Here is an 8,304-nt window from a genome sequence, read left to right on the forward strand (position 1 = left end):
GCATTTGCCAAGTGAGCATTTTGCAACTGGCACAAGGCCCTGGAATAATTCTACAAAGAAATATCACGGGGAGAAGAGCAGGCAAAGTTTATGTTGCCTCCGTATGGGCAGAAGTCTGCAAACTATTTACACACCATCTCTCAATGTGTCAAGGCCACGGATAAATAGCATGTAGGTTTGTCTTCGAACATTTGATGGAAATCAAGGGACACCTTTCTAACTGAAACGGGTTCGGTGCCCAGTTTGAGGACTGCTGTTTTAAGCCAACCAGGATTGCACCATATCTCCTGTCACCCACGGGATAGACCAGAACAGGTTTTGTCCGTCTCCTGTGTCAGGGACACGCGGCTGTGTTACCATCCAAGAAATAAGAAAATACAAGAAATAAGAATGTGGAGGAAGTAAGAGTGCCTGGAAGGTGCGAGAGGAAGTGTAGAGTGACCCCATGGGCTGCTGCCCATCTGGGCTCATGGCTCCTTCTCCCATCTTCGGAGCCACCAATGTTGGGTCAAACCTGTGACCTCTTTCGGTTGCATTGGCCCACCTGGATAAGCCAGGACCATCTCCTTATTTTCTTAAATTTTTTTTTAATGCTTGTTTATTCTTGAGACATAGAGACAGAGCATGAGCAGGGGAGGGGCAAAGAAAGACACAGAACCTGAAGCAGGCTCCAGGCTCTGAGCCATCAGCACAGAGCCTAACGCAGGGTTCAGACCCATACACCACGAGATCATGACCTGAGCCGAAGTGGAACTCCTAACTGACTGAGCCACCCACGTGCCCGCCCCCCCCCCAATCTCCTCACCTGCCTGGCAACCTGAATTTCATCTGCTGCCTTCATTCTCCAGTGCCATGAAAGGGAACATATTCCTTCCATTCAAACTGTTTGAGTTTCTCTTCTAAGAACCATTTTTTGGGGGTGCCTGGGTGGCTCTGTTGGTTACGCATCCAACTGTTGATTTTGGCTCAGCTCATGGTCTCACAGTTTGTGGGTTGGAGCTTGGGATTCTCTCTCTCTGCCCCTCCCCCACCAAAACAAATAAATAAGAACCATTTATCTCCATACATTGCCCCATCTTCTGTTAGATTTCTTCTCTGTTTTAATAGACATCCTTTGCATATTCTAGATATTAACCCCGTGTATAGGGGGTGGAGGGGTGTACCTTTCTGTCTAGTTTATATGTTCCTTTTTTTCTCTGATTTCAAATGCTTCAGGGGGATACATTGAGGCACACTTTTCTTTCAATGACATACATGTGGGAGTCATTAAAAACCACATTGCCGGGCGCCTGGGTGGCTCAGTCAGTTAAGCGTCTGACTTTGGCTCATGTCATGATCTCACAGTTTGTGGGTTTGAGCCCCACGTCGGGCTCTGTGCTGACAGCTCAGAGCCTGGAGCCTGCTTCGGATTCTGTGTCTCACTCTCACTCTGCCCCTTCCCCACTCACATTCTGTCTCTCTTTTAAAAATAAACGTTAAAAATTTTTTTTAAAAACCCAGATTGCCAAAAAGTTCATAGTCTTAAAATAAAATGAGGTTCATTTTGTCAGTGTGAGAAAAACACAACTGATTTCCTTTCAGAGAAGTCAGTGCATTCATTTGATTATGTTTGTTACCCCCAGAGTTTAGTCTGTAGGCACAAAATCGTCAGAGGACCACTGAGAGCAGAGCCGGAGGCCAAGGCTTCTGTGCAAGTCATTTACTTGAGGACAGAGAGCCAGGAACAAACTTCAGGAAGTGGGGGGAGGGTGACGCGCAGCAGGAGGGAAAGCCAATTTGAGGACACCGTGGTGAATTAGCCATCGATGTTGGCAACTGGACCGGACTTTCTGAGGATTTTAAATAATCTCAGGGCTCTGCGCTAGAGAGAGGACAGAGAAAGATCTTTATACATCTTTATACATCTGCCTATGTCTCCCCGTTGGTTCATCCCTTCGGAATGAGCTGGAAAGATTCACACGACAGCTGCATGACTCTAGCCAGGATAGATTCTTGAGAAGCGAGTGAAGCAACAGCCACTGGCTTCTGATAGATTGGATCTTCTTCCATAGCATTGAAAATTACAATAATGCCAACCGTAATGATTATTGTTCTTAGTACAAGAGTCCCATAGGTATGTCATCACTGCTTGTCTACTTTTGTTTTTCCAGGATGCGATGACTTCGCCCACATTCTGGGGCAGCATAATCTCCACCTCTCCCAAAAAAGAGAGAACAAAATAAACGTAATGACTTCTGTAGTCAAGAAGACTGGATAAAAACTGAAAACTTGTCACCGAGAATAGATGTGACATGGTGTGGGAATATTGGTCCCACTTGCTTTAACCCAACTGATGGCTTGGACTGGCTTATAAGAAAAAATAAAATTGGGTAATAATCTAAGGTCAGACTATGGGGGTGGTTTGGGACGGTGTGGTGGTTTTGTGAGGGGAAAGTAATAAGGATCTTGGAACCTAAGTGAGGGGATAACCTTACCATGTTAATCCATGGCGGTAGGTGGGTAGACAGATGGATAAGTAGGTGGGATGATGGATGGATGGATGGATGGATGGTTGGGTGGCTAGATGATAGATAGATAGATAGATAGATAGATAGATAGATAGATAGATAATAGATGGATAGGTGAATGACAATAGATGGATAGATGGATGGATGGATGGATGGATGGGCAATAGATACATATATCTATAGATAGATAGATAATATATGGATGAATAGGTAGATGATGAATGGATGGATAGACAGGAGATAGATAGATAGATAGATAGATAGATAGATAGATGATAGATAATAGATGGATGGCTGGATGGATGGGTGATAGATAATAGAGGAAGAGATAGATGGATAGATAGGTATATGGATTGGACAGATGATAGATAGATAGATAGATAGATAAATAGATAGTAGATGGATTGATGGATGGATACGTGATAGATAATAGATGGAGAGATAGATGGATAGATAGATACACAGGTAGATACATAGATAGATACATACATTGGATGGATGGATGATAGATAGATGATAGATAGATAGATAGATACCTAGATACATAGATAATAGATTAGATAGATGAATGGATGATAGATAATAGATGGATACATGGATACATGGATGGATAGGTAATAGCTAGATAATAGATGGGTAGATAGGTAGATAGATACATACATACATACATACATACCTAGATAGATAGATATCAAAATTAAATGCATTACTATGTGCCAGCCAAGTACACTGGAGTTTTGGGATCCATGTAAATCAGGGATTCTCTACATAGGCGATGCAATTTCATATTAAATTCTCCTGCATTGATGGCCCAACTCTCCACTCAAAGCCAGCTAGGACCCACATGTCATTAGTATTGCATTAGCTTCGTGAGAGAACAGAAGAGGACACAGAAGGTCAAAGAGAAGCCAAATGAGATGAGACAGAGAGAGAGAGGACTTGGCAGGAATGGAAGACGTTTTGCTTTTCCCCTTAAACTTTATTTTGCTAAATCACCAAGAGCATGAAGCTCATGGGGCAAGACTGGATGACAGAGGAAAGGATAACCTGGCCTAAAGTGCAAGTTAGGGGACGGGTGGTTAGGGGACCGAAGGACTTCAGGCATGCAAGGATAAACTTGTCAATATGCATTTGTTCTTGGGAGCTCCCAGCAGACATCTCAGGAGTTCATTCTGTGGCCCCCGTATCTTCAGTGAAGGGAGCAGGTAGCATTGATCTGTCGGGATGGTCCTGGCAACAAGGCTGGCTCGGGACCGAGTGATGGACGGGGCAGAGTTTCCCAGGACGCCTTTCTCCTTCCTCATGGCGACCCATCCTCAGGTGCCACCTCCTACCTGGAGCTCTATGTCTGCAGACGGCTGCCCAGCTCTCCTCCCAGGTAGACCCAACCTTGTGCTCCCCTATTTTTAGGGGCACTGAAGATACAGAATCCCCTGTACCCATTGTTAATCCAAAACCACCCTTTCACTGGACGTTCTGTATTCTTATTTGCTGAATCTGGCAAGCCCACCACTGGCCATTTGCATTTTCAGAAGTAAAAGATAAGGAGGTTGGTTTTAGACCAAATACCTGGCTCTTGAACATCAGAATTATTATTATTCATTCTTCTTCTTCTTATTCTTATTCTTATTTATTTTCTTGTTGTGATTATTTTGGTGGCTTTGGGTGGGAGAATGTCCCCGTCTGCCTCAAATCACACTCTGTTAGGGACTATAGGGATACCCGTCCAAAGTCAAAGCTGGTTGCTGAGTTCTGTGCCTCAGCACTTGGGTCATTTCTCAAGGTCCGGAAGCTCAGGGACAAAGATAAACCCCCGTCCCCACAGGAAGTGGAGGCTTTTCTTTGAAAGTAGAAATGCAGACTGAATGTATTTTTGAAAATTCGTCTCCATATGTGATACTCAAGTATTAATCCTAGTGTCCTTTGATCATCTCCGCCTCGTGCCTTCTGGGTGTTTCTAAAGTATGTTCCACACATTTGCAAACAATTACATGACCAGCATTTGAAAATACAACTGACGAGAGTTCAAAAGACTCGAACTTCTTCATCCTGGTGCTGGAGTCAGAAGTAACCTTTGATGATATCAAACCCCTTTGGATCTTCAATCCAGCTACATCCAAAACGGGGGGAGGGGCCTGGGGAAGGAAAGTTGGCATTTTTAGAAATTTTCATTTGGACTGTTCTTACAGAGACCACAACCCAGAAAAAAAAAATCTGCTGTGATTTTGCTATAAGAGGATACACTATAAATGGGGAATATAACACGTTTTAGGTGAATCATGCACGTGGCGAATACCCTTTACAGCTGGAAATGAGGTTAGTAGAAATGAGGATAAACCACGGTCAATGGCACATCAGAGCTGAAAGCAAAAAAAAAAAAAAAAAATTAGCTTAATAAAGACAAGTGCATCTACTTATATAATTTTGGCAAAGACCTTGAAAAGTGCAGCCGCTTCCCCCACATGCACCTGGTAACTGTGGCTAAGCAGGTAGATTAGAAGGAGGAGAACGCAGTGGTCAAAGAACACGTTGATTAGAGGCGCCAGGGTGGCTCAGTCGGTTGAGCGTCCGACTTCGGCTCAGGTCATGATCTCACGGTCCGTGAGTTCGAGCCCCGCGTCGGGCTCTGTGCTGACAGCTCAGAGCCTGGAGCCTGTTTCAGATTCTGTGTCTCCTTCTCTCTGTGACCCTCCCCCGTTCATGCTCTGTCTCTCTCTGTCTCAAAAATAAATAAACGTTAAAAAAAAAAAAAAACCACGTTGATCAGAGGCATTTCAAAGCGAATGAACCACGTGGCGAGTAGCCAGCCGTGAAGTTGATCCACCTCTTGGAAGAGAAACGTGATAAAGAAGCCAGTTTCCACATGAGAAAATAAAGCCTTCGCCGGAAGAATGTCTCCTTTCTTTTTCGTTTCTTGTTTCTTCTTTTTTCTTTTCTTTGTAAGTAACTCTTACAGTTACTGGTCATCTGGGAATTTGTGGTTGCAAATTGTTAACGTATAATTTGTTTCTAAGATTTCACATGGTGCCCTGGCGTTGGAGCACATGCCCTTTGGGGGTTTAGCTTTGGTTTTGAGGGGGGGGGGAACGATGAGCCACTGTAGGAGTCTTTCTGAATACTGTTTACTTTGAAAGAGGGCTAGGGTTCCTCTTTGGCTCATAACTTAACCCGTATTGAGTTAATGGATTATGAGAGCAAATCTGTTTAAAAAAAAAAGAATTAAAAAAAATTTTTTTAGTGTTTACTTATTTTTGAGAAAGAGAAAGAGAGAGCACAAGCTGAGGAGGGACAGAGAGAGAGGGAGACACAGAATGTGAAGCTGTCAGCACAGAGCCCGACGCGGGGCTCGAACTCACGAACTGTGAGATCGCAACCTGAGCCAAGGTCAGACACTCAACCGACCGAGCCACCCGGGCGCTCCTAGAAACCCAAAAAGAAATTTTAGGTGTAGAAGTAGTATCGGGGTATATGGAGTAATCTGGGGTGAATGTGTTTCATGGAATCCTGGTAAGAGCTTTTGAATACAAAATGGGTGCTTTCTAATTTCAGTATATAGGGTATCATGTGTGTTGCTTTGCAACGATAAGAACCATAATATAAGGATGTGAGAGGGGCGCCTGGGTGGCTCAGTCGGTCAAGCGGCTGACTTTGGCTCAGGTCATGATCTCACGGTCCGTGAGTTCGAGCCCCGCGTCGGGCTCTGTGCTGACGGCTCAGAGCCTGGAGCCTGTTTCAGGTTCTGTGTCTCCCTCTCTCTGACCCTCCCCTGTTCAGGCTCTGTCTCTCCCTGTCTCAAAAATAAATTAAAATGTTAAAAAAAAAAATTTAAAAAAAGGATGTCAGAAATCCTTCTAGAGCAGGCTTTTTAAATAAAGCTGTAATGTGCATATGCATCACCCAGGGATCTCGTTTCAGTGCAGATTCTGGCCAGTATCGGTGATCTGAGGAACTTTGCGTGATGGAGAAAAAAATCAACTGCTCGTGGCTGAAGAGTTCCAAATGCAAGAAATTCAGTCACAAATATATTCTTTCCATCGGTCCGTTGGTGGTGACCTTGCCTGTCCAAAGGGAAGACGCCATTTTTTGAGCCCGTAGGAGGAGGCGATGTCATGGCGAGGCAGGAGGTAATAGGGAACATGAGGAAGAAGAGAAGAGACCCAGACAGATGGTTGAAATAGAGGCATTCAGCCAGGACTCCACTGGGCTCCAGCCTATTCAAGAAATACCCTTAGAAAGTCTCGTCGTTCGCTGGGTAGATGTCCTACCAGCCGTCTGCCTTTCCTGACACACCCACTCCACTTTATCTGAAAGACGCTCTTATTGGTTCTAAATATGTGTCTTTTTCTTTTTATAAAAGTAATTTCTTGAAGAGCCACTAGAACCAACCCGACCTGAAGCCCAACCAGTAACAACCACACACTGCGATCACTCCTTCCTCTCGAGGCCATCAGCAAGAGACGACAAATTTGTCACCACACGGTGTGATGGGAACATAAAATGGCCAGGGGTAAAGAGGGAAAAACAGAAGTCTGGGAGCTTCAACCCGCACTGTCCCTTTGCAACTGAACAAAATGAGGAAGTCACAGGGCTACCCCCAATTCTGCACTTCCAGAAACAAATGATTTTCTTTTTCACAGCTCTGAGGCCTTCAGGAGCACGTGGGAAACAGATATGCACAGAGTCTCTGGTTGAGAAACTTCACATTGAGAAAAAGCCGTTGGCACCTTGTAGAAACCACCAATGAAAAATACCTCGACAGAAGTCATCGATTCCAAGTCGAGGGGCCCAACTGGTGGCTGAGAACTGGTTTCTCCGACGGCCCCCGCTCCCAGTTTGTGTTGGAACAAAGTCACAAGGGTGTTTCGTATCTTCTTACGCATAATCAGCTATTCCTGCTTGAACGGGTTCACCATTTTCCCCTCAGTTATAATCTTCTGCTTGGAGAAAGATTAAATAGAAAAAGCAAAAAAAAATTTTTTTTTTCTAGCAAAAAGTTTCTGTTTCACAAAAAAAATTCCCCATTTATTTATACTTTGAAAGAACTCCAAGATCCTGATGTGAAAAGAAAAAAAAACCCACATATAATGATTATGCTCAGCCCTGAAATGTTCTGTTGTATAGACTAGTGGTTAAGAACTCAGAGGCCAAAGCCAAACCCTGAGTTCAGACTCCAGCTTTCACTTGAATAATCCCAATAGCCCTGACTCACTAGTTTCAGGAAGATAAGTCTGTGAAGCAATTAGCACAGGACTTAGCACACGGATAACATTCAACCAATATTATCGTGATAGTTTTATAGCACTTTCCTTCTTTACAATGGAGGAGTCAGTTCATGGCCATGTTTCTCTTCTTTTTTTTTTTTTTTTTGTTTCATCAACCAGACAAGTAGCTTTCTTTTATGCCTTACTATTCCAGACATGCTACCTACGAACAAGATGCTGAAGCCATGAGATAGTTTTAGATAGATTTGTGTGCAGAAAAGGGTAAACCATTAGCATGTGAAAACGTCCCCCAAGGAATGATAGAATACCACATGCAAACAAAAATGACCACCAATATGAAGACCGGGGAATAATGATTAATCATACTCCATGGCTCTTGCCAAAAATGATCTCAACAAGCAACGTTTTTAGGTAAATAATGTGTGGGAGGTTTTTCATTGGATAGAGCCAACACATCCATTGGAATTCAAAAAGCCACTTCATGTGTGGGAAGGGCTCTGTACTCAAAGACCTTTGATAGACTTTGCCAGCCCCCTCTATCTGCATGAGCAAAGCCAACCTCTTGCCAGGCCTAA

Source organism: Panthera pardus, unplaced genomic scaffold (genome assembly GCF_024362965.1).
Source record: "Panthera pardus isolate Hobbes unplaced genomic scaffold, ASM2436296v1 HiC_scaffold_27, whole genome shotgun sequence".
In the NCBI taxonomy this organism is placed as follows: Eukaryota; Metazoa; Chordata; class Mammalia; order Carnivora; family Felidae; genus Panthera; species Panthera pardus.